The sequence below is a fragment of the Aotus nancymaae genome, unplaced genomic scaffold, assembly GCF_030222135.1.
Source record: "Aotus nancymaae isolate 86718 unplaced genomic scaffold, 86718_ANA_hifiasm-v0.15.2.pri h1tg000011l, whole genome shotgun sequence".
NCBI lineage: Eukaryota > Metazoa > Chordata > Mammalia > Primates > Aotidae > Aotus > Aotus nancymaae.
In genome coordinates, this window is record NW_026988422.1 from 60,267,032 (window position 1) to 60,294,773 (window position 27,742).

Below are 27,742 nucleotides of genomic sequence, written 5' to 3' on the forward strand. Positions count from 1 at the left end.
CAATGGCTTTCCATAGCTTTCAGGATAAAGCCTAATCTCCCTAATGTGGCCCACAAGCTCCTCCTCGCCTGCTCCTGCCCTCCTCTCTGGCTTCTTGTGCTCCCCACCACCTCACTGTCTCTGCTCCAGACCCACTGGTGTCCTTTTGCCACAGTCACGCCCAACACACCACCTGAGCCCGTGAGGTTCCTCTGCGGTTTCCCATATGTGGACAGCTCTTTCCTGCCGTCGGATTCCATCTCCGGCAGCCTTCCCTGACAGGGCTCTCTACCCTCATTAGGTCAACTCTTCCCTCCCAGGATCTCAGCCATTTATGACTTCTCCACAGAGCCGTCACGGTGGCATCTTTAGACTTGTACACTGGCTGTTCTTCCTGACCACACTGAGAGCTCCATGAAGGCAGGACTGTCTTCACTGCTCACTATTCCAGCCCCAGTTCCTAGTGGCCTGCCAGGCATATAACAGGCACTGAATAAACATGTGTTGATTAAATGAAATAAGTGAGGAAAGCCAGGCCCAAAGAGCCCAAGTGACCTGCTCACAGTGACACAGCTTGAAGATGGCCATTGCAACACAGAGTTCAGGACTCCGCCAGAAATTGTGCCACTTCTCTTTGGTAGGACAGAGACAAGGGTCCCCCAGCCAGTGGAGAGCCCTCACTAGCCAGTACAACCAGACAGGGGAGGAGGAGGTGGAACCTGGGCCTGCCTTGGGTCTTCTCTGGGGAAACAGCTCCAAGCCTTGAAGACAGAATGTTGATGTTTCACTCTAAATTCCCCTCTTGGCTATTATAATCCACATCTGCATGTTGAAACCCCTAAAAAGTCCCCAGATCGAAAAGAAACTTTAACAGTAATAAGCAGAAGAACCACAGGTTCTTTTCCCAGAGGAAATGTTTCTGCACGAACAGAAGCAGGTCTCACTAAAGGTCAGCTCCAGGCACCACCAGGCGGACGCTCGTTTTTCCTAAGAACATGTATCGAAGACCTACTCAGTGCTAGACGTGGCAGGGCACCGGGGAAGCTGCAGAGAGGAGGATGGGCAGGGCCTCACCCTCAGGGAGTTGTATAAAAAAGGCACTGTCCCAGGCTGGGGCGGTGGCTCACACCTGTAATCCCAGCACTTTGGGAAGCTGAGGGGGGTAGATCACAAGGTCAGGAGTTCAAGACTAGCCTGGCCAATATGGTGAAACCCTGTCTGTACTAAAAATATAAAAATTAGCTAGGTGTGGTGGCGGGCGCCTGTAATTCCAGCTACTCGGGAGGCTGAGGCAGGAGAATCTCTTGAACCCAGGAGGTGGAGACTGGAGTGAGCCGAGATCACACCACTGCACTCCAGCCTGAGTGACAGAGCCAGGCTCCATTTCAAAAAAAAAAAAAAAAAAAAAAAAAGGCACTGTTCCCCAGGGAACATTCCAGGAGGGAAAATGCCAAATGCAAAAGCAAGGAAACGCTGAAACCAGCATCTAGCCACAGAGGGACCTCACAGTGAGTGCAAAGGAAAGGAGAGGCAGGCTGTGTCTGTTGGGGCTGGGCTCTCTGAGGAGGTGGCTACACTGCTGACAGCTTGCGGCACTGTGGCCAATGTGACGGGAAGGCCAGGGTCTGATGGTCCAAGCTCCTAGCAAGACCACCCTTGTGTTGAGAACATGCTCCAGAAAAACTCGAGTACCCTCGATGCACTTCCACGTGCCTCTCAGCCACAGAGAAACCGCAGGTGTGCCAGGTGATGGCCTAGGGATGGTGACATGGTGACGCCTTGATGTCAAATTTCAAGCACTTTGGTCCTGAATGGCAAAGCACACACAGAAAACACGGTGCCCTTTCCTAGGCTTAATCTCAAAAACCAAGCAAGATCCATGTCTAAACTCTCATTGAACGCGCTGAAATGTTTCTGAAGAGCACAGGAATTACTTAAATGGAAAATAATTGTTAAGGAGCCATTATTATTATTCAAGATGTGTCAAATGACATTGAAGTGTTCTATTTAATGTGTGGTCATTACTATCATCTTTTAGAGAATATGAAAATAAGCGTTCGTCTGATTACCTGAATGCCCACACCTATCTTCCTCCTAATGTCTTACGACGGCCCACCTGGAATTCTCCAACCTTGGGGGCTTTCAAGAACACAGTCCTCGCAGCTGGGGCAGGGGAGGCCATCAGCACGCAGGTCCTGGATGGGTCTGAGGCTGCAGAAACGTCAGGTGAGTTCCTGCAGTGATTTCGAGCGTGCTGTGCAAATGGAGGTGCTCTCTTAGCAAGCAATCTCTCTGTTTCTTGTGGGAAGATGAGGAGAAAATCGGCTGCTGGCAGCTCACCCTGACCGACCCTCGCCAGTGGAGCATGGAGCATTTCCCAGCGCGGAAAGGACTCTGAGGCGCGAGCGCCCCGAGCCGCAGGAACGAAACGTGAGGCTTGCCTGACCCCTTGTGGTGGGAGGCTCTCAAAGCCCGCTCTTTGCTGTCCAGAGAGAAGGGGCAAAGACTGGTTCCTTGTGACTGAGAGCTTGTCGTGGATTGAATGATGCCCCCCAAGATGTATGTTCCCCCCATGTGACTTTATCTGGAAAAAGGATCTTCACAGATGTAATTAAGGATCGTAAAACAAGAGCATCCTGGATTACCCAGGTGGGCCCTAAATCCAGTGACAAGTGCCCCTTATAACACACAGAAAAAGAACAGCCACAGATACACAGAGCAGACGGCCAGGTGAAGACAGGCAGAAGAAACTGGAGTTGTACAGCTACGAGGCAAGGCGTTAGTTAGGGCAGAGCTAGGAACCTTCAAGATGCGGTCACGGGATAGGAGGACTCCATGCCAGAGGCTTCCAAAGCCTGGTCTGTGGAGAGAGTGCATCAGAGCCACCTGGTGCACTTGAGTCCTTGATTCTGATTCGGAGTCCGTGGGTCGCAGCTCTGGAATTGTGCATTTTACAAGCTAGCCTCCTAGTCAATCTTCTGCACACCCAGTTCTGGGAGCTGCTGCTCCAACCAACTCAGGGGTGACCTTTGTGGTAGTTATTAGTGCTGTTTACAATAGTCTAGCTCTTTACCTTCTAAGCACAGGATAAGATTGTGCTTCCTGCTCTGCTGTGGGCAGACAAGGGGGGGTCAAAGGACTAGTTTTGACCAGTGGGTTGTGGGAGAAGTGCCGTGTGCTAAATCCGAGCCGAACTTTAATTGCCAGTGCAAGACACCCCCTACCCCCCACAGAGCTCTCTTTGCTGCAGCATTTGGGGTAGTGGCTGCTCTACCTGTCTGGACCCCTGAGGGACTGAGCAGAATCCCCCTGCCCACCTGTGGTGCACGCGCACCTGGAGCTTTTAAAGCCTCTGAAATGCCAGGGTGGTTGTTACTGCAGCATAACTTAGCCTATCCTGACAGCTTGAAATATGGGAATGTTTTGTCTCAACTTCAAGTCACCTGCTCTAAGGCCTAACTTGGATACAGACGCATTTTTTGAGCTTTGCAAACTATTTGCTTAACAAGATTCAGGCTGATCATAGCAGCCACTTCTCATACTACAGAGGACACCGAATTAAATGAAATCATATTTAACTCCCAAGCAACTCCAGAACTTGTTTTTCTTGCTATTGTATTAATTCACTAAAACTAATAATTTTCTAGCTAATATCAGACTTTACTGTGCAAAAAATTACCTCGAGATCTTGTTAAAAGGCACAGTGTTACAATTCAGAAGGTCTAGGGTGAAGTACTGCCTTAGTCAGTTTGGGAGGCTAAACAGATACCACAGACTGTGGCTGAAGCGACATTTATCTCTCATGGTTCTGGAGGCTGGGAAGTCCAAGATCAAGGTGCCAGCAGGTTCCATATCTGGGGAGGGCCTGCTTCCTGGCTTGTAGGCAGCCACCTTCTTGCTTTATCCTCACGTGGCAGAGAACAGAGATCATCTCTCTCATGTCTCTTCTCATAAGGGAACTAATCCCATTCTCAGGACTCCACCCTCATGACCTAATCACCTCCCAAAGGCCCCAACTTCAAATACTATCACATTGGGAATTCAGGCTTCAACATAGAAATCCTGGATGGAGGTGGTGGTGGGGGGGATGGGGAGGGCAGGGCACAAATAGTCAGTCCATAGCAGTTTCATTCTATAGCTATAATCAGTTCTGGGGCAATGCCAGTTCTGCTGGCCTGTGGACCACACTTTGAATAGCAAGATTTTAGGTAATGCTTTTCTACAAAATAAATTATTGAACTAATGGGTAAGTTAATTTCATAACATCCATAATTATAAAAAACTACATCTGTAAAGCCATCTATAGTTTCACATGTAATCAGATTAAGCCTCATAATGGCTTTAACTGTGAGTGAAAGCAAACAGTTTTTTAAATTTTTTTAACTCATTTTATTTTGTTGAGGTGGAGTCTCATCCTGTCACCCAGGCTGGAGTGCAGTATTGTGATGGCGTCTCACTACTGCCTCCACCTCCTGGGTTCAAGCCATTCTCCTGCTTTCAAGTAGCTGGGACTACAGGCGACTGCCACCATGCCCGGCTAATTTTTGTGGGGTTTTCTGTTTTGTTTTATTTTGTTTTGTTATTTGAGATGAAGTCTCACTCTTTCACTAGGCTGGAGTGCAGTGGCATGATCTTGGCTTACTGCAACCTCCACCTCCCAGGTTCAAGCGATTCTCCTGCCTCGGCCTCCCAAGTAGCTGGGACTACAGGCTCGTGCCGCCATGTCCAGCTAATTTTTTTGTGTTTTTAATAGAGACAGGGTTTCGCCATGTTGAGTAGGCTGGTCTTAAACTTCTGACCTCAAGTAATCCATGTGCCTCGACCTCCCAAATTGCTGGATTACAGGCGTGAGCCACTGCACCTGATCAAAAGCAAACGTATATTCTTATCTCCACTTTGCAGATGAGAAAAATAAAAGCCGAGAGAGTTTGAGACTCCCTGAGGGTCATCTTGTTAGGAAATGTCAAGGATTAGATTAGAACACAAATATCTATGCTCTACCACTGCCAAATAACAGTCCCCAAGATTTCATCAGTGTTTGAATGCCCAGCAAGATTCTAAACATGGCGTGTGTGTGTCTCATTGGAAACCACTTCAAATCCAAATGCTGTGGTCACTTTCAACCTAGCCTTTCAGTAGCACCCTACTTTGGCTTTGGGATGGCCTCCTACATGGAGGAAACATTGCCACCTGGCGGACTTCCAGAGCATCAACTCTTAGGACACTGAGTCTGGACTGGCCTTCGTAGTTCTGGTTCTTCGAGTCAACACAAATGCTAGACTCTGCATAAGAGACGCAGACATGGCATTGTCATGGCCTTTCCTTCTAGGAGATCTGAAGGCAGGTGCAGACACAAGACTTTTTACATGAAATGATTTGTTCATTGTTCAAATTTCGTGATCAGAGGACATGGGTAAGTTTTCACCTTTAGTAGTTGTGTGATCTTGGGCAAGGTGCGTGACCTCTTTCATCCTCCATTTCTTCATCTACAAAGAGAAGATACAATAGTCTTGTCTCACTGGGTCATTGGGATGAAGACAAGAGAATTGTCTTAAAAACCAAGAGGACCTGGGAACAGAGATGTTACAGGGAATGGAGGTCATGATTTCTAGTTAGCACCAAGATTTTGAGCCTGGTTGACAGGAAGAATGATGATTCCATGGGGAGAGATAAGGTGGACAGCTATTTGAGGGAAAAGATGGCAAGTTTAGATTTCCCTATGAGTCTGAAATGATACTGGGACAGACATGGGACGATATCCAAAGCAGTTGGGAGGGGCTGTGGAACGAAGACACAGGTTTGGAAAGGCAGGCGAGTACAGTGGTCAGGTGCACGGGTCTGGAGCCCAACAGCCTGGGTTTAACTCCCAACTTCACTGCTTCCCAGCTGCGTGGCCTCCAGGAAGTTGTTTAACCTCTCGGTGTCTTGGACGGGTCACCTATAAAATGCAAGTAACAGGGCCAGGTGCAATGGCTCATGCCTGTAATCCCAGCACTTCGGGAGGCTGAGGTGGGTAGATCATTTGAGTTTGAGACCAGCTGAGTCAACATAGTGAAACCCCATCTCTACTAAAAATACAAAAATTAGCCAGGTGTGGTGGCGCATGCCTGTAGTCCCAGTTATGCAGGAGGCTGAGGCCAGAGAATCTCTTGAACCCAGGAGGTGGAGGTTGCAGTGAGCCAAGATCACGCCATAGCACTCCAGGGTGGGTGACAGTGAGACTCTGTCTCAAAAAAAAAAAAAAAAAAAAGAAAGAGAAAGCAAATAACAATGGTTGCCGTGAGAATGAAATGAGTTAGCACAGCTACATGAGCGCTAACATCTGTGAGGTACTTTCTATAACTTTTGCCTAAGTCAGGCTTGAGTGCATGGATTGTGGGGGAGGGGGTCAAGTGTATGAGTTGATTATGAACTGTTTATATAGTCACTGGAATATAAGCTCTAGGAGGGCAGGAGTTTTTATGGTTTATTTCTGTCTCCTGGTGCAACATAGATGATTAATAAGTTGTCATGGAATAAATGAGTGAATGAATGAATGAAGTAATTGACACAGGCCTGGTGAATGGTGGAGTCGGGAGAAGCTGAAAGGGAAACCAGAAAACAGGGCCTGGGATGTGACCCAGAGGCAGGGGCTGAAGGCCACTCTCAAACCGTGCTCTTTTTAGAAATGTGAGATGGAAAGGACTAGGTTAGTGGTTCTCAACCAGGCAATGTCTGATGAGAGACGTTTCTGGTTTTGGCAATTGGTGGGTGCAGGGAAAGTCGTCCTGGCAGCTAGCAGATGGGGGTCATGGATGTTGTTAAACATGCTACAGTGCCCAGGACAGCCCCCAAACAGAAAATGATCTATCCCCAGCTGTCAACAGTGCTGAGCCTTAGGTGTCCAAAAGATCATTCTTTTATAACTTTTTAAACTGATACATAATAGTTGTGCAAATTTTGGAAGTACATGTGATACTTTGATACATGTACACGATGTGTAATGTTCAAATCAGAGTGATTGGGCTATCCCCTCAAACATTCATCTTTTGTGTGTGTGTGTTGGAAACACTGCAATTCTTCTAGCCATTTTGAAAATATAATAAATTATTGTTAACTATAACTTATCTACTGTACTATGGAATGCTAAGTCTTATTTTTACAATCTAACTGTATTCCCAAAAGATGATTCTAATCCCTGCCATGTTTCTTACTAGTTCTGTGACCTTATCAGCCAAGTCCTTATCTTTTTCATAAGTCTGTAAGTATCTTTTTATAAGTTTGTTTCCTTATCTGTAAAATGAGAACATGAGTATCAGTGCTATTCATATTATGAATACATGGCGAAGAACAGAATACTGTGTTCATGGTGCCTGCCATATGGCGAGCCCCTGTTAAATCCTACCATCATTCTAGTTATCGCTCTCACGCAAAGATGCGTAACAAAATAAAGCCTCGCGTTCTGGGTGAATTACTGAGGCTGAATTCTACTATGGAGCTTGAGAGTGTCACTTCGAAGAGATCAAATGCACTCACTCTTAGCTCCCACCATCCTACAACATAAAAGCAATTCTGCTAATAGTGGTCTTGCGCCTCCTTTCATCTATCCTGAGGACATGGACAATGGTGTAGCGTTGAAAATGACCCTGGACTTGTCACTAGCACTAAAACAGGCTGAGGCTGCTCTACTTACAATCAGTTCAGAATCAGCTCATAAACTTGACCCCTCCCACCCATGCACGCAGGCCTGACCCAGGCAAAAGTTACAGGGCTGAGTCTTCCATCAACTACACGCGATGCAGTAGTTAGTTACCAAGAAAGTGCACACTTACGAGGATTACAGCGAGGAACAAAGCAGTCACCATCCTTGCTGGACCTCCGTCACTCCACTCGCAGGATTTAAGTAGCCGTTATGCCCCAGGCCTCTCCTGGTCACCTGTCTCCCCCTTCCCCACGCACCTGAGGAGTGCTACCAATTTTAACCTAAACCCATCTGGGTGAAGAGGCTTGGGGAGAGGGCAATTGGAGTGAGAGGTCGCACACATTGTGATGGGCTTGTCAGTAGAACAGGTTCTAGGAGAGGCATGACTTGAATATTGCGGAATTGCCAAACACAGCCAAAGGCTCATCAAAGACCTGGCTTCATGGCAAAGAAAAAGTCTGTGTAAAAGCTTGTGAAGGCTGCGTTTACTTAGTCATCGCTGTTCTTGAGTGTGTAGATGCGTGGCCTCGCCTGCACGTGTTGTGTACGCTGAGCTTCCAGCTCCCCTGCAACACTCCCTAACACTCAGGGCTGAATCCCAGCTGTCAGCGTGGCGTCTCTACCCAACAGGTGGCCTTTTGTCCTCTCTGGCCTGCTCCAGCCTCAGCTGAGAGATGATTCTGGCCTGATAACTGCAGCTTTGTTTCGTAAGAACAGAGACGCAAGTGTATCAGTTCCTTCCTCTGCCCAGAGGTCTCAAGGAGTTTGGACGGGGGTATTGTGAGGGCAGGGAACACAGGGAAAAATTGAATGGGGAAGAAATGAGGAACAGGTAAGAAACACATCGCTGTCTAAAGACATCCTTGGCCACTAAGAACAGCTGAGCTTATCTGAGCACTTACTTTCTCCCAGGCACTGTGCGAAACATGTTTGTTATTCAGTCCTCTGGCACTCCCATGAGTTCAGTTCCAGAATTCTCATTTCACAGAACATGGAAATTAGGTTGCTGCAGATCAGCTCATTCTCAATCTAACCAATAAACATGACCCTAGGGTAGAATGTAGAGTGATTTAAACGAAACACCTGCCTTATAGAAGATCCTTTCCACCTAGCATTTTGGCAGGGAGAGGATTTTTTTATTCGATTTGGATGGCTAATTAGTTATCACAATGACTCAGGGATGGGGGGATGCCACCGGCATTTAGCAGAGGAAGCCCGGGATGCTAAAACACCCTATGTCATAGAGAACGATGCTGTAGTCAAGAAACATGAGGGCTGTGTGTCCCTTGCCTCTACAGCATGGACAACATCACCTGCCTTATAAGCTTACCATGAGGACTGGATAACTCGTCATCTGGAAAATACCAGTTCCCACAAGTTAGCAGAAGCTGTCAGTGTCCCAACCATGTCCTTTGGCTATACCCAGTTTCTGAGCAGGCTGGCCTGACCTCCACCAGCCAACATCTGTATCCCCATTTCCAAAAGTTTTTCTAGCCGTGAAAGCACACCAGAACCTCCCATCACAAGACAAACTCAAGGCAGCCTGGGGCCCTCCACCAATGGCTGGTGGGAGTTGGTGTATAAATACCGCAGCTACCTCGCTCTTTGGAGGGACAAAGCTGAGACTTGTGTACTGCGCTGTTTACAGGGTTCCCCAGTATCCAGTTTCCTACAGTGGTAACCAGCTTCCTTTCCTTCTCTCTCAACCTCCCCTCTCTCTATGGTGCTCACGGGGACCATTTCCCAGTTACACCATTTGCTCACAAATCCTTGCCTCCAGATTGCTCCTTGGGAAGCTGAATCTAAGACACACAGTTTACAGTGAACTGTTACCCCCCTTACTTCTGTGCCCTGGTTAGTTTGTGCGTTTTTTTTCAACCTAGAGCTCCCATTATGTGTGTGTCTTCTTGCACAGGACTGCTCATTTGAATAACTGTGTACTGTGAATATATTGGTTCCTCTCACTGGCTCATTAGCAACATTATTGAAAATTGGGTGGGGAGGGCAGCCCAGGAAACCTCACAAACGGGAGGTAATTCTTTCCCAGACAATGTGGGTACTGCCATTTCTGCTTTGGGACTAAGAAACTCCCCCACCCCCAGCCCCCACCAGCCAAGAAGGAGAGTGGATCTTGTGGTACAACAGCGAGAGGGACGTGCGGGTCCCAGGAAGCTCCGAGAGCTGTTTGGGGAGGCACAGAGCTGTACTGCCCACATGGTCCTTCCTGAACACAGCAGGGCTAGAGGCTGGCAGGGGGGAACATCAGAGGAGGAGGAGGGACCTGCCCTTGAGAAAGGAACCATAGCACTGACTAGAGGGACGACCAAGCAACCATGAACCCAAAACCCATCTGTTCTCCGTCGTTCACCATCAACAGCACAGCTGCATGTAGACAGTGCTGGTTTCATGGTTTCAAAGCCGGTCCTTTGCCTCTTTTTTTTTTTTTTTTTTTGAGAAAGGGTCTTGCTCTGTCACCCTGGCTGGAGTGCAGTGGTGCCATGTCATCTCCCTGCAACCTCCGCCTGCCAGACTCAAGCGATCCTCTCACCTCAGACTCCTGAGTAGCTGGAACTACAGGCACACACCAACATGCCCGGCTAATTTTTTGCATTTTTTGTAGAGATGAGGTTTTGCTATGTTGCTCAGGCTGGTCTCAAAGTCCTGGGCTCAAGCGATCCTCCTGCGGAACTGCTGTGACGGTCCTTTGCCTCTCGAATTTGTGCCTAATATGTTTTCATTCCCACCCCTAGAGCTGTTTTATGTCTTCCAAGTTTATGTCCTTCACGGGGAAGTGAAACTACATCCAAATGATTGGGGAAATGTCCTGAAGACCTGCATGTCTGCCACCTCACCCGCATTTCTCCCGTGCTCATAGGCAGGCTGGGGAACTCCAAAGCCACCCCTGTGAACCTCTGAGCCCTGTGGCCTATGATGTGTGGGGGACACTTAAGGTAATTGCTGAGGGACAAATCTGGTCATCTCACATCTACCTGCTTTGCTATATAACCCATCAGCTCCAGGCCTGCCCTGCACTTTCCCTCAACGTGTCCGTGAACAAGACACTTCAACTGCTGAAGTCTCACATTCTGCAAATGCAAAGCAGAATTTTATTTTATTTTTTAATTTTTTGGAGACAGAGTTTCGCTCTTGTTGCCCAGGCTGAAGTGCAATGGCATGATCTCAACTCACTGCAGGCTCCACCTCCTGGATTCAAGCGATTCTCCTACCTCAGCCTCCTGAGTAGCTGGGATTATAGGCGTGTGCCACCATGCCCTGCTAATTTTCTATTTTATTTTATTTATTTATTTATTTTTTTAGTAGAGACAGGGTTTCACCATGTTGACCAGGCTGGTCTTGAACTTCTGACCTCACGTGATCCACCCACCTTGGCCTCCCAAAGTGCTGGGATTACAGGCATGAGTGACTGCACCCAGTCCCAAAGTAGGATTCTAATCATAACCACTTCTTAGCATCGTTGTGAGGATTAAATGAGATAATCTACAAAAGCAGCAGATATGAGTTCCTGGTGTGCAGAATCCAACTAATAAACCTTAGCCAGGAGTAAGAAATAGTTTGAGCAGCACCGTCACAGCAGTAGCAGAATGGTAGAGGTAGTTAAGAACTTGGGATCGCCTGCTTTCCTGTATCTTCTCTCATAGCTGGCACAAACTGCACATAGTGCATGCTCAATAAATATTTGCATGAAAGCATTGAGTAAACCAAGCCAGGCTGAAGATGTTTAAAGGTGCTATTTACTGTGCCCTTATACCAGGCCCTGGGGTGAGCACATCATTTAGATTTCCTGGTATTCTCTCTTTAAATTACTCCCCTGCTTCTGTGCTTTCCTTCCATGGGGAGTGAGGTCAGCCTGCTCAGACACTCCCAGCCCTTCAAGGCTCTTCACCTCTGTACACCTTTACGGGGAGAAGTATCTGAGTGGGGAGTTGGGAGGAGAAACTGAGCATGCTCCGCCCTGCCTCTTCCCACCTCCACCTCCCCTTTGGGGGCTTTGATGTCTCACCCTAGGAGCTTTACAGGGCTGTGAAGATCTGGGGATGCTGAAAGCCAGGTAGGTCTGTGAACTCTGGGGCCCCATGTCAGGGAATCCCCTGGCCTGTAGATAGAAGCTACATGTTACAACCTGGCCTTTGTTGTAATGAAGGTGACTTGGGACCTCCGTATGCTGGCTCTTTTATCTTATTCAAGAATTGGTTCAGATGAAGTGGGGAAGGGTAGTACTATCTCTCGACTCCCTGTAACAGAATTCCTGTACCAACTCCAGAGATGAGTAACGGTCTCCCTTATTTTCCCATGGAGTAGGTTATATGACTTGACCAAGGTCACACAGGTGAGCTACAATTCAGACCTGGGTGTATTTGACTCCAAAGAATGGCTCAGGCCAGGTGTGGTGACTCATGCCTGTAATCCCAGCACTTTGGGAGGCTGAGGTGGGCGGATCACCTGAGGTCAGGAGTTCAAGACCAGCCTGGCCAACATGGTGAAACCCCATCTCTATTAAAAATATAAAAAAATTAACTGGGCATGGTGGCACATGCCTGTAATCCCAGCTACACGGGAGGTTGAGGCACAGAATCACTTTAACCTGGGAAGTGGCGGTTGCAGTGAGCTGAGATCATGCCATTGCACTCCAGCCTGGGCAACAAGAGCGAAACTCTGTCTCAAAAAAGAAAGAATGGCTCAGACCTGTGCCATCCCCTTCCCTGGAATGTTGCTGTGCCCACCAATCACCAGCTGAAGCGTGCATTGCCAGTCTTACGGGAAGAGACAAAGAGGGCCATTTATCTAGGAGACCTAGACCCGAGCCTGCCAGATGTGCTCTCCGTTTGCCCTGCATGACGGCAGTCATTCCAGCTGGCTCCCTTCACTGGCGGGGCCTTGCCAGGAGCTTTCCTCCCACCCTCAGAACTTTCACCCATCATGTTTTCTTCTCCTCACCACTTTTTTCATTATTTGGCAAACATATCCCAAGCCCTGAAAGACATGTAATTCCCAGCGCTTCCTCCCTGAGCGTGCTCAAGTCTCCCCTGGTTGGCTCTTTTATTATCTCTTTCATTTATTCCTGGAAGCCTTCACGATGACATGGGTTTCAGACTCTACCTATTTTCTGAATGGCCTGTTGACACCGCTGTGTGGCACTGGGGTCAGGAAGGGAATGCATGAACCCACCCTCGCCTCTTCTCTATATAATGCCTCCTTCGGTGTCTGGGCAGATATTCTCACCTGCCCCCATCCACCAGGTGTCTGCAGAGACAAGGAAGTTGGAGTCTGGAAGGGTCTCTACTTCCTCCTCCTTTTTCTCTCCTCCCTCCTGGTTATTCTTCTACTTCTCTCTCAAATAACGGCCTAGTTGTCTGCATTTGAAATATAGTATATAATACCTGGTTGTAAACTCTAGAGGTCTGAAACTCAAGGGGAACCTGCTTTTCTAATTTTATAGATGAGGAACTAACGCACAGAGAGGTTAAGGGACTTGCCTGAGGTCACACAGCAAAATAGTGACTGAATTAGACTGTCAGTTTCTTGACTGTCAGTTCAGTGCTCATCCCAGAATGCCATTTGGTTAAATTGGTCCACTGGGTTTATAGTGTTAAGGACCACATAGTTAAGTGAAGCAAGCACATCCCTTCTCCACCTTATTGCAAGCCATTTCTATCAGGTCTGTCTGTTACAGTCTGACAGTGTCAACTCCCTCTCTGCCCTTCATTCACTTTTCTTACCATGGTGTAAAGCTAGTTCCTGCCCTGGGACCTTGGCGCTTGTTGTCCCCTTGAGGTGAACGTTCCTCTCAGATCTTCCAAAGCTCTATCCAGATTGTTCAGGTCTCTGCTCAAGTGTCCCCATCTGACCTAAAACTGTTCCCTCCTCTACCATTCTCTGCCCCCTACCCTGCTTTGAAACTTAGAGGATTTATCACTCTCTGAAATACTGCTTTGTGCTTGTCCTCTTGTCTTGCCAGCCTCCCACACAGAAACGTAAATTCCACAAAGGCAGGGACTTCGCTTGCTCACCACTGTGTCCTCAGCCCCTGGCACTTGGTCTGTGATTGATAAGAATGAATTTGTTTGCTATTAAGATATTAAGGATTAATAATGGTTAGGACCAAAATATACTACAGAGGATAGGCTACCAGGCAACCCAGATGGCTGCCATGAGACCCAGAAGGAGATTACACATCCTGGATCTAGATGTGGCAAGCCTGTCCTCAGTGTACTGGATTTTCAACTTCACAAAACCAAACACTCTGAAGAGCACAGCACATCTGGCTCCCAAGGGAGACGGGCAACATCTCCTCCAACTCAGGGTCCACAGGCTAAAACACAGGAACCTGGCAGACCTCAGAGGAGCCCAGGCCTGATCAAGGTGCTCCTTCCTGCCTCCTGTTCTTACCAGATCACCTCTTCTCTCCGTGATAAGATGCCCACTTCCTGCGATCCCATCCCCTCACAACTCATCAGACCACGTGGCTGCCCTTTTCTCCCACTTACCATATTTCTGCCACTCACATGTTGGCAATCCATCTTCCACCTGCAAAAATAGGGACGTAACTGACACCCTTAGGTATGGAGCCCTGTTAACCCAGAAGTCCGCAAAGAAAAATGATTTGTCTTCTTGTTAGAAATAGTGAACCCCAAGTTTCTCTTCAAAGAATCAGTATGTCAGTATGTTCAGCTCTCTTATTCTTTAATTATCCATTTTAAAGTCTAACTCCCTTGTAGTTTCATAAACAGCCTTTTCCACCAGTTCTAATCAGTAGTTCACATCTGTTCCCCAGGCCCCCAGCTTCGTCCTGACTTATCCCAGTCACCTGCTTCAGTCACTCATCCGGGTCACTTGCTTCAGTCACCTGCTCCAGTCACCTGCTCTGGTCACCTTCTTTGACCCAGGTCACCCCTTGCTACCTGCTCTGACCCATCTGCAACTGTCCTTCCCACCAAACCACCCACCCTGCCACTCCAGCTCAGACCCCTGCTCTTTTTTAAATAGCCAATTGGGATTAGTCTAGTTTGTTAGTCCAGCCCTAGCCAATAGGGGAACGACACAGCAGTAGAGACGACCCCTGACAGGCATAAGTACCCATTTTCCTCCCTTGTCCAAGTATGTGCTCACCATTATTCCATCTGTGAGCCTCACCCTTCTATAGAAGTAAATTGTCTTGCTGAGGAAATATATATTCAAGTGCTACTTCTTCTGTGGCATAGAAAATTCTACTTATAACATTCTGATAGTGGGATATCAGTAAGCAGGGGGTATAGTTTCAGGTCTCTTGGTCTCTTTTTCTTAACCTCTGGCCTCAAAACCCACTAAAAGTCACAGAAATCCTTCCCCTGCCTCATTAACCCCTCAGTCAAGTGAGGAGGCAGGCACCCCCCACGCCAAGGTGGCCTCACTCTTTCCTTTCCTGCACTAGCGCTGAGATACTCAGATGGTACCCAGACCTAATTCTGCCATTAGCCCAAGCCAGGAACAGCTCTGTTTGTGGAGAAAGTAGAAGGCAGCCAAGTGCTTGGGATACACTGTCTCCTTTCTACAGTGTAACCTTAGAATCCCAAAATGCCCTGAGGCAGCCCAATCCTGCCTACCCCTCAAAGATGGCTTCAGTATTCATGTTTTATTCTGTTACATATTATTATAACTGTTTTAAATAATAGAAAAGAAATTTTAACACAGAGCTGTCTGGCTCTAGAGTTCCATGCTCTAAGTTTTTAAGGCTATGAATTTTCCTCTTAATATAGCTTTGACTATATCCCTTAGTTTGCAGTTTGTACTACTTTCATTGTAATGACAAACATTCTGTAACTTCAGCTTTGACTTAATTCTTGACCTAAGAGTTGTTTAAAAGAGAATTTTAAAATCTTCTAGTGGTTTGAAGTTTGTTTATTCTTATGAGTCAGAATTCTCTGATTGCAAGGAAAATAACCCGAACTGACTTAAATGAAAGATGGGAATTTTTATAAGGATATAAGGACCTTGTGTACTCCAATAGCAAAAATGCATTGAGACTCTTAAAATGGTATAAATCAACGACTGGGAAGTCACTGGGAGTCTCTCTCTGATCTCTGCTCTCTCCTATGTATCTAATCCATTGTTTCTGGATTTTTGTTGTTGTTGTTTGTTTTGTTTTATTTTTTGAGATGAAATCTAGCTCTGTCACCCAGGCTGGAGTGCAGTGGCATAATCTCAGCTCACTGCAACCTCTGCCTCCCAGGTTCAATCAATTCTCCTGCTTCAGCCTCCCAGGTAGCTAGAACTACAGGCACAGGCCACCATGCCCAGCTTATTTTTGTATTTTTAGTCGAGATGAGATTTCACCATGTTGGCTAGGCTGGTCTCGAACTCCTGACCTCAGGTGATCCACCTGCCTCAGCCTCCCAAAGTGCTGGGATTACAGATGTGAGCCACTGTGCCCGGCCTATTTTATTGTTTCGATAGTGGTTTGGTGGGGAAAGTTTGTTTTGTTTTATTTTTTGCCAACCAATTTCTTTTTTCTTGACTTCACATGGCAGATCACAATCACTGTTAATCCTCAAACTTGTCTATTTAGGTGCAACCACCTGAGAGATGATATTCCTATCTCTGTGCCTCAATTCCAGATTTTCAGGGAAGGAGGTCTGGCCCATCTGGATCAGGTGTCCAATCTTATGTCAATCAGTTGAGGCCAGGGAATTGGGATCATATTGTACTAAGTTGTTGCTGAAAACCAAAATATGGGAGAAAGAGTTATGGAAGAGAAGGGACAGGGATTTGTTTCTATGAGCAGATTAGACACAGAAAAAAGGTATCCACTACTGTTTAGTTTTTCTTATTTATTTCTGGGTTTATTACATTGTGGACAGAAGGTGTAGTCTGTTTTATTTCAACCTTTAAGAATTTATAGGGTTGGGCCGGGTACAGTGGCTCAAGCCTGTAATCCCAGCACTTTGGGAGGCCGAAGCAGGCGGATCACGAGGTCAAGTGATTGAGAGCATACTGGCCAACATGGTGAAACCCCGTCTCTAATAAAAATACAAAAAAATTAGCTGGGCATGGTGGTGTGCACCTGTAGTCCCAGCTACCTGGGAGGCTGAGGCAGGAGAATTGCTTGAACCAGGGAGGTGGAGGTTGCAGTGAGCCGAGATTGCGCCACTGCACTCCAGCCTGGTGCCTGTTGACAGAACAAGACTCTGTCTCAAAAAAAAAAAAAAAATGTATAGAGATTTTCTCAATCATGATTATGTTCTCATTTGCTTTTATAGAAAAGGAAATGTGGTAAACTTTTTTACTACTACTGTTCCTGTCCGTTTCTTAACATGTTAATACTACATTGTTTGGCACATGAAGTTTCAAGTATATCACATTCAACTTGAGTATATTACAATTTTCTGGAATGCTTAGTGAAATCATAGGCTCTCAGGGTTGCAAGAGACCGTAAAGGTCACTTAGTCCATTCCTCCTTCAGAAACTTTCCTGCTGTCTAACAATCCCCCAAGTGACCATTAGCCGTGTTTGAGCTCTGCGTTCCATTATTAGACTGCTCTGACAGTCAGGAAGTTTTTCTCAAATTGAACTGGACTCTGCCTTTTTGTCACTCTGTCACTTCTAACCATTGGTATCCCAGTCCTAACACTGAGTATCCTCTTTCATATATCACCCCTTTACATTTCTCAGATCAAGTTCCAGAAACGCAAAACCAGAGCCCCTCTTTCTGGATGTCTTTTCTGATAGCTTTGAATGTACTAAACATTTCAAAAACTTCAAAATGCCAGGTGGGAAAGAAATACCTTAATCCCAAAAGTATTGTTTCTGCCCCTCACTTTTTAAGGGATCCTTGAAAAAGTTAGGTTATGGGGGATTTTGCCTCAGTTTCTCTCAACTTCATCAGAGGGTCTAGAAACAAGTTTGCAAACAATTCTGATGGGGCAGAAGGAAAGAGAGGGAGTGAAGAATAAGGTTTATGTGTAAGAGGATGCCTTCAGAGCCCCGGTAGGGCATGCTTTATGCTGGGAAACAGCTATTTGGTAAGAACATTGATCATCAGTTGAAAATTGCTTGTGTCTTGTCTGTGGGTGAAGCTTTTAGAAGCAACAGGAGATGTCACAGGGAGAACTGCTGCTGCCCAAACTGCCACTGTCAGGGGTGAACATTCGTTTTGCTTGTGTGTGCCTGCCTCCCCCAACTAGGATGTAAGCCCCATATATCAGGGATTCTTCTTCCCCTGTCTTGATCATTTCTGCACCCTCAAGGCCTAGAACAGTGCCTGGCACATAGTGGGTACTCAATAAGTACCAGTTGAATGAATAAATGAATTCATGCAGCTCAGCTTTCTTAATGTAAGTATCACTCTCTCCTTTAGTTAACAAGTCATCTGGTTGCTTCTCTTCTCTTTAATGCATGAGAGGAGAACCCACTTCAACCACCTCTCCCCTCTGGATTCTTATTTGATCTATATTGCCAGACTTTGTCAGCAGCTTCCCAGAGGGAATGGAAACGTAGAATTAAAGAATGTTTGAGCTTCCTTGGTTCTACCCTCGAAAATGTAATGTTCTGGTCCCTGGAATTCCCATGTTACTAACTTCTTTGGGTAAAGACACTTGCATTAGTTTCTCAGGGCTGCCATAACAAATTACCACGAGCTTGGTGGCTTTAAATAACTGTTTATCCTCACACTGGCCTGGAAACCAAAAGTATGAAGTCAAAGTGTCAGCAGGGTCATGATCCCTTCAGAGACTCTAGGGGAGAATCCAGCTTCTGGTGGCTGTCAGCACTCCTTGGCTTGTAGTCACATCACTCTATTGCTTAAAGGCCAGCATCTTCAAATTTCTCTCAGCTCTGAGCCCTTCAGATCACCTTTTCCTCTCATGTGTATTGATATCTCCCTCTGCTTCCCTCTTATAAAGAAACACATGACACATTTAAGTTTCACCCAGATAATCCAGGATAACCTCTCCATCTCAAGATCCTCTCATCACATCTGCAAAGAGCCCTTTTCTTTATGAGATAACATTTACGAGTTTCAGAAATCAGGACCTGATGTCTTTGGGGCCCCTTATTCAGCCCACTGCCCCCAGTTAAATATTTGTCCATTCAACAGACATTCACCTGGCATCTATTCTATGCCAGGCACTGAGCTGATCTCTGGAGACACATAATGGGAAACAAGGGTGATGTGTGTCGTCCCCGAGCCCACACTCTAGTGAAAGATACACACAGCAGGCGAGCCATGGACCCCCAGTGCTCATCAGTCAGTCACCTAGCAAGGTCTTCCCTGAATAAAACCCAGGACAGACAAATGTGGACATTATCAGAAGACAAATGCCTTTAGGATTTCACTGGGAGGCGGGGGAGAAGAGGCCTAAATAATAACTACAATCTACTCAGCACTTATTATGCACTAGGCCCTGTGCCAAATGCTGTAATATGTTATCTAATCTAGTCCTTAGAACAAGCTCCGCACATAGTTCTGATTATCCCCATTTTACAGAGTGAGAAAACTGAAGCTCGGAATAAAAATAATTTGCCTTGGGTCTCACAAGGAGTAACTGGCTGAGCTGAGATTTGGGCCCGGGTCTGTTACACTCTAGTGTTCTTAATCAGCATGACCCTGCCTGAGCCATCTGAGGACAGTGGTGACCAGGTAGATTGCAGGCACTGAAAGAGTGAGAGAGGCAGTATTGGGCATGGGAAGAGCTGAATTCTGCTTAAGGTCTGTGTGTCCTTGGGTAAATCCTTTCACCACTCCAGACTCAGTTTTCTCTCTGTAACATGAGAGGATGGGAACAACGGAGCTCAAAGCCCCCATTTTCTGCATCTGCATCTGAAATGGAGGGCTGACAACAAATTTCATTATCCTCATGCTTTTGCCTGGAACAAGGGCTCACATCAGGCACCCAGGAACCCCCAAAGCTAAAAACAAGTAGGCACAGTGGAGATAGTGGGCCACAGAGCCCCAGATTGGAGCTCTATCAAGATTATCCATCTCAGGCTGGGCGCAGTGGCTCACACCTGTAATCCCAGCACTTTGGGAGGCCGAGGCAGGTGGATCACTTGAGGTCAGGAGTTCAAAACCAGCCTGGCCAACATGGTGAAATCCCATCTCTACTAAAAATACAAAAGTTAACCGGGTATGGTGGTACTCGCCTGTAGTCCCAGCTACTCAGGAGGCTGAAGTAGGAGAATCTCTTGAACCCAGGAGGTGGAAGTTGCCATGAGTTGAGATCACGCCACTGCACTCCAGTCTAGGCAACAGAGCAAGACTCCATCTAAAAACAACAACAACAACAACAACAAAAAAGATCATCAATCACACAAGATCAGTGGCCCAGGAGACAGGGATGAGGTGTTTGGAGGTGACTCTGCAGGTCATTCTCTTGCTCCAACCTGGGTTCTTAGCTCACATGCCCTTATGATTTCACTGCTCAGTGACAAGCAGATGGCTTCTCTTCCTGGCTCTCCAGGGGGAAAGGGTCTTCTGGGGAAATTGCATGAGACTCTCCAGGATCAGAGAAGAAATAGAGATCCAGACGCTGTGCTAACCTTCCCTGCTTGTAAGATGTGGACAGGTGGTTGGACCCTATGAAGGGTCACAGACCTCTTTGGCAATTTTATTAAATCTCAGAATTCTCTCCCCAGAAAATTTCTTACAGATGTGTACCCTGCCAGCAGCACCACCGTCTTGCTATGAAGCCCATTCATGGACAGCAGTTTCAGAAGCCCTAGTGTAGACGGTGCACCCTCTCTCTGAGAGAACCTCTTCCGGGAATAACTAAGCCTCAAAGGATGAGGAGAGTCAAGGCCACTTAGAAGCCGCTTTGTTTTCAAGTCATCTCATGTGATTCAAAAGCTGAGGTTTATGTTTGGAGGGAGGGGGACTAAGAGAGATAACAGGGTGAGATTTGAAACCCACCTGCATACCATTCTCAACCAATGACATTCTTCCCTCTCCATCTATCTTTCATAATGTTGAATTTAACATTATTTCTATGTCCTTGGTGATCTAGAAGATCATCTTAAATCACAGATCTGGCTGTGTGCAGTGGCTCACGCCTGTAATCCCAGCACTTTGGGAGTCCGAGGCAGTTGGATTGCTTGAGCTCAGGAGTTTGAGACCAGCCTGGGCAACATGGTCTACTAAAAATACAAAAATACAAAAATACAAAAATTATCCGGACATGGTGGCGTGCACCTGCAGTTCCAGCTACTTGGGAGGCCCAGGCAGCAAGATCGCTTAAGCCCAGGAGGCAGAGGTTCCAGTGAGCCAAGATCCCACCACTGCACTCCAACCTGGGAAAAAAATGGATCCTAGGAATGATATTGCTCTGCCAATGACAAGAAATGTCCCCTCTCTCCTGTGATGGCTTTTCTTGCATTCCAGTAAGTCCTAGGTTGTCCCTCTCATCCTTCTGGAAACTGCGTTCGTATACAGAGTACATACTCCATACTCAGAGCCAGCCAAGAGTGTTGGAAATGGTGGACAGGGTACCCACCCAGCACCACAAGGCCAAGTTTGGGATATCACAAGATTTGGCACTGAGAAAATGGAAATTTTTCCATTCAATCAGTAGATCTTAATCCTTTGGGGGTCACTGATGCCTTTGAAAATATAATTAAGCTACACACACACACACATAAAAATATACAATGTCCATAGAAACAAAAACTTGCCACCAATTTTAAGGGGTCCTGAAGTTTACCCCAAAATTCTTTACAGCTGCCTTGTCCAAGATGGTGACCACAAGCTACATGTGGATACTGGGCCCTTGAAATGTAGCTACTCAGGGTGGAGATTTACCATAGATATAAAATACATGCTACGTTTCAAAGACTTTGTTTGAAAAAAGTAAAGAATGTAAAAATATCTCAATCTTATATGATTACAAGTTGAAATATTATTTGGATATATAGAGTTACAAAAAATACATTATTAATTTCACCTATTTCAGGCTGGGCATGTTGGCTCACGGCTGAAATCCCAGCACTTTGGGAGGCTGAGGTATGTGGATCACGAGGTCAGGAGTTCAAGACCAGCCTGACTAACATGGTGAAAACCCATCTCTACGAAAAATACAAAAAATAACCAGGCATGGTGGCAGATGCCTATAATCTCAGCTACTCAGGAGGCTGAGGCAGGAGAATTGCTTGAACCCGGAAGGCAGAGGTTTCAGTGAGCCGAGATCATGTCACTGTATTTCAGCCTGGGCGACTGAGCGAGACTCTGTCTCAAAAGGAAAAAAAGGTTAATTTCACCTGTTTCATAAGCCTCAGGAAAGGCTTCCCAGGATTCTCAAATTATAAATGTTCACTTTAGGTCCTGCCACACCCTGCTCCCCACTGGCCATTTCCTGATACAGTCAGAATGGCTGGGCTAGGCCAGGCTCCCAATGCCCCACTTCTTCCTTAGCAGCAGCTCTCATCCCCCTGCTACCAAGGAGGTGCCTTCCCACGGGAAAAGGACCCCAGTCAGGCAGGATGTGGGTCTCTTGGCAGAGGCAGAGCAATGAGCCCTCACCAGCCTACTATCCCCAGATGGAAATCCTTAGGCCCAGTCCCTGGGTCTGCAGCCCTTAAGGACCTGGGCCCAGCTGTCCATACAAAGAGTGATGTGCTTTCCTGAAAATACAGGAAGAAGGTTTCCACTACAGCCACCTACATGAATTCCCGTTCCGGGCAATGTCAGCTAAGAAGAGTCACAAATGCCACCTAGTCCCTCCTCTTACAGGTGGAGAAACTGACTTCCAAATGGTTCGAGTAACCTGTCTGGCCACACAGTTGATTACTGATATCACCAGGGTCTCTCAGAGCATGGCTCAGAAAACACATGCAGCATGAATGATCCAGAGAAGGAATCTATTGGTCCAGGAAAGGAAGCCAACTCTCTCACTGTAGTGCAGTGCCCCTCTTACAACCCCCACTGACATACCCTCATCCCTATTCAGAAAATGGGGAATTCATTTCCCTGCTGGTAACTGCAAGGGGATGAATGCAGAAGAAAAACAGAAGCAGCAGAACAGAATTCCAAAGGTGAGCTTTGACTCGAGAGTGACCATTTAGTCATTCTACCCTCCTCCGTGGCAGATGGTGGGTCTTTGCAAGCCCGAGGCACTCTCACTCACCCCACTCCACTGCCTAGCAACCGTATTCAAAGACTCACATATCCTACATTAAGTCACATTTATATCTACCTGCTTAAGAGTTTACTTGCAATTAACTAGTTGACATGTTATGATTTAGAGACATTTAATTAAAACATTATTAACATTCATATTTCTTTTTGTTTCGTTGGGTCTTAAGCATTTTCATGGGACCTTGTAGAACTTTAAACCCAAAGTCAGAGCAAACGGCCAGCTGTGCACCCTAGTATAATTGCACTTTTTGTTTACCTCTGGTATCCATTTTAATTGGTCAGGGTCTGTGCCTACCAGATAAGTCTCTTGATCATTATCCCTGCCCAAAGGGTAAAATGGCCCTGTCTCCCACGGGCTTACTTTGTCATCTTAGCTAAGCAACAGCCTTAATTAACAGCCTCCATTTGATCTTTTGCAGAAAAAAATGAATGAGACATAGAGGATCCTAAATAGTAACAGCAACAGATACCAGAAATCTGAGGGGCACTTGGGTCCCACCCTCACTGTGTTGGGATTCCACAGTCATTGACCACACAGCTGTTGACACTGCTCGCTGAAAACGATCACCAATGGATACACATAGAACTGTAGGGTTCACAATTTCACATACAAACTTCTGCTGATAGGGGATGGAGAACATGATTGTACAACTGCTGTGACCCACCTCTTCTAACACCCAGAAACTAAAGTCCTGGTGTAAACACCTGGGCCCCTCATCGGGGCTGGGAAGGTCACACAGCCCCTCCCTTAGGCAGGTGAAACATCTGATTCATTGGCACGTGAGGCTGTGAGCGGGAGTGTGCCCTGAGAGGACAAATTCTTGATGGCTCCATCCCCGTGGGAATGGCACACTGCTGTTGCATGTGGCTGTGGTGTAGTTTGGATGTTGGTCTCCTCCAAATATCATGCTGAAATATGATCCACAGTGTTGGAGGTGGGGCCTAATGGGAGGCATTTTGGTCACAGGGGTTAATTCTTCATGAATAGATTAATGCCTTCCCTAGGTGGGGGATAAGTGAGTTCTCACTCTGTTAGTTCCTGTGGGAGCTGATGATTGAAAACAGCCTAACGTCTCCCCTGTCTCCCTTGCTTCCTCTCTCACCGTGTGATCTCTGCACACAGCAGCTCCCCTTCACCTTCTGTCATGAGTGGAAGAAGCCTGAGGCTTTCACCAGATCCCAATCTTTTAGACACCAGAACTGTGAGCCAAATCAAATAAATTCTTTTTTGCTTTTTCTTTCTCTTTCTTTTTTTTTTTTTTTTCAGATGGAGTCTTGCTGTCTCCAGGCTGGAGTACAGTGGCATGATCTCGGCTCACTGCAACCTCCCCCTGCCAGGTTCAAGAGACTCTCTTGCCTCAGCCTCCCAAGTAACTGGAACTATAGGCACCTGCCACCATGCCCAGCTAATTTTTTTGTGTTTTTAGTAGAGACAGGGTTTCACCATGTTGGCCAGGAAGGTCTCGATCTCCTGACCTTGAGATCCACCCACCTGGCCTCCCCAAGTGCTGGGATTACAGGCATGAGTCACTGTGCCCCATCAAATTCTTTTTTTTTTTTTTTTTTTTTTTTTTAATAAATCACCCAGTCTCAGGTATTCCCTTATAACAACACAAATAGACAGAGACGGGCTGGTAATAAAGCCCTTAAGGGGTAATGAGAGAAGTGTGGGCTTTGGAGTCAGAAACTCCTGAGTTTTAGCCTTGGCTCTATCACTTGCTAACTGTGAGACTTGGGAAAGGTTATTAGATTGCTCTCCCATTTCCTCATCTCTAAAATGGGAGGCTCCTCCTACCTCAAAGGGCTGTTGTCAGACTTGAGGGGGATATTGTTTGTAAAGCACCAGTCTTATATGGCCAAATTACTTGCCTTCCTATTCCGTGTTGCACGTTCCTCTGAATACTCCCAGTTCATCCCAGAAGTGGAGGTGCACAGCCAGGGGGTTACGAAGCTGGAGTCAGCAGGGGAGAGGACTGGATTTGAATTCATGCTCTGCCATCTATTTCCTATGTGACTTTGGGCCAGTTACATACTTTAAGGGTGGATAGCAAGATTAAATGAACATGAAAATGTTTGAAACCATGCCAGGCCCATAAGAAACCCTCATTAGCTACTGGCTATTGTTATTTTTATAGTAGATGTTCAATGAATGCTAATTGAATCTAAATTGATCCACAGGTGTCTTGGGGATGAGATGGAGGCTCATTCATTAGAGGTAGGTGCCCTTTCCTCCAATAAAGTTTCCAGAGTATTTTCATTACTTAAAAATTTACACTTTTCTGATAGAAAACTCAAAGGAGTATGGAGGCCAGAACCCTGCTGGTTTGTCCTCAGCTGGGCACTTTTTATGTGATTTACTGACTTATGTTTCTCATCTTCATGATCCTAAAAGGAACTTGTAAGTTGTGTATTATTTCATTTACATTTTCCAAAAAAAGAAATGGCATCAAACAAGACATGTTTTCCTTTTATTATTATTATTATTATTATTTATAGAGATGGGGTTTCACCATGTTGGCCAGGTTGGTCTCCAACTCCTGACCTCAGGTGATCTGCCTGTCTCGGCCTCTCAAAGTGCTGGGATTGCAGGCATGAGCCACCTCGCCCGGCCTTCTTTTCCTTTTGTAATTCTTTTCACAAATGTCCTGAATCTACCCTACCAAAAAAGAAGCCCCCACACAAGATCACAAGGGAAAAAGCAAGGAGGAGACTTGAACAAGTGTGACCTAGTGAGGATTTCAGCCTGAGAGGGATGATCAGTGCCCAGACCAAGGCACCATAGTCTAGAACTTCACTGCCCAAAGTGTGGTCTGTGGGCAGCAGCATTGGCATCATCTGAGAGCTTGTTAGAAATGCAAAATCTGGCCAGGCACAGTGGTTCACACCTGTAATCCCAGTACTTTAGGAGGCCAAGGCAGGTGGATCACCTGAGGTCAGGAGTTCGAGACCAACCTGGCCCAATATGGCAAAACCCTGTCTCCACTAAAAATATAAATATTAGCTGGGTGTGGTGGTGTGCGTCTGTAGTCCCAGCTACTCAGGAGGCTAAGGCATGAGAATTGCTTAAACCCAGGAGGCAGAGGTTGAGATGAGCTGAAATTGCACCACTGAACTCCAGCCTGGGTGACAGAAGACGACTCTGTCTTAAAAAAAAAAAAAAGATTCCTCTGCACTGATGGATAAATAAAAATTAAAATAAAATAAAAAAAGAAAGAAGAAATACAAAATCTCAGGCCCCATCCTAGGCCTCCTGAATCAGAATCTGCATTTAAACAAGATCTCCAAGTGATGTATTTACACATTAAAGTTTTGAGAAGCCTCCGGGAGGGTAGTTCACGCCTATAATCCCAGCACTTTGGGAGGCTGAGGCCGAGGCCGGCAGATCACAAGGTCAGGAGTTGGAGACAATCCTAGCCAAACATAGTGAAACCCTGTCTCTACTAAAAAATACAAAAAAATGAGCCAGGCGTGATGGTGGGCGCCTGTAATCCCTGCTACTCCGGAGGCTGAGGCAGGAGAATTCCTTGAACCTGTGAGGCAGAGATTGCAGTGAGATGAGATCATGCCATTGCACTCCAGCCTGGGCAACAGAATGAGACTGTGTCTCAAAAACAAAAGTTTTGAGAAGAACTTTTGTAATAGATACAGTGGTAGGTTTGAGGTCTGGAGAATTGTGTTCTCATCCGGGTTCAGCCATTCACTAGTTACATTACTTTGACAATTTACTTATCATTTCTGAGCCTCCATGTCCTCATTTAAACAATTATGGAAAATTATAATGTCCTCCTGCAACCTACCTGCTATGAGGATTATTGGAGCATGTGTGTTCAGGCAAGAATTTGGAGCATGTATGTGGAAGTGTTTTGTAACGTATTAAGTGCTAAATAAATACAAGATTTCATTCTTTCCATCATACGCATTTTCTTCAAGTAGTTTCAGTGGTCTATAGGCTGAGAGATCTCCATCCTATTCCTCTTTTGACTTAGAGCAGGAGAGTCTGCCCAAATATGAGCCTACTCTCATTGAAATTATGATAACTGCACCCAAAGCTGCTCCTGTTTGGTGAGGATTGTTGTCACTATTTCCCAAGGCTTCCGTGTAGGCTAAGACGAGGCAGTTTCAATGATTCAAGCTGTCCACACAATTTCTAGGAGACCTGCCAGAGTGATATTTAGGCTATAAAGAACCCCCTTGGATAGTCCAAAAAAAAAGTGGGGGAGGGGCTTTGGGCACATATATCTAGCTCTGCTATTCCTAGTCGTGACCTAGAACAAGTCAGCTTAGTTTTCTAAGCCTCAGTTTCTTCATCCATACACTGAAGATAAAAATACATACTTTCCCAGACTTTTGTAAGAATGTTGTAAGGTAATGTGTGTAAGCTGGGTGCGGTGGCTCATGCCTGGAATTCCAGCACCTTGAGAGGCCAAGCTGGGGAGATCACTTGACATCAGTTTGAGACCAGCCTGGCCAATATGGCAAAACCCTGTCTCTACTAAAAGTAAAAAAATTAGCCAGACATGGTGGCACACACTTGTAGTTCCAGCTACTCATTCCAGCTACTCAAGAGGCTGAGGCAGGAGAATCGCTCGAACCTGGGAGGCAGAGGTTGCAGTGAGCCGAGATTCAGCCTGAGCGACAGAGGGAGACTCCATCTCAAAAACAAACAAACAAACAAAAGATGATGATATGTGTAAAGCATCTAATATAGCACTTGGCACATAGATGCTCAATAAATGATGCTAATATCCATAGTTACTGTTGTGTTTTTTTTGAGACGGAGTTTCGCTCTTGTTACCCAGGCTGGAGTGCAATGGCGCGATCTCGGCTCACCACAACCTCCGCCTCCTGGGTTCAGGGAATTCTCCTGCCTCAGCCTCCTGAGTAGCTGGGATTACAGGCACGCTCCGCCATGCCCAGCTAATTTTTTGTATTTTTAGTAGAGACGGGGTTTCACCATGTTGACC

The 27,742-nt window shown here is 46.3% G+C and overlaps 1 long non-coding RNA gene across 1 annotated transcript in view; it reads right to left on the minus strand.

Moving 5' to 3' along the window:
- Positions 1-19,815: 19,815 nt before the first annotated feature.
- LOC135274180 (uncharacterized) overlaps positions 19,816-27,742 on the minus strand; it is a 55,051-nt gene continuing 47,124 nt past the window's right edge. The window contains exon 3 of the long non-coding RNA XR_010341963.1: positions 19,816-19,917. This is a non-coding gene — a long non-coding RNA (uncharacterized LOC135274180). The remainder of the gene's footprint in view (positions 19,918-27,742) is intronic.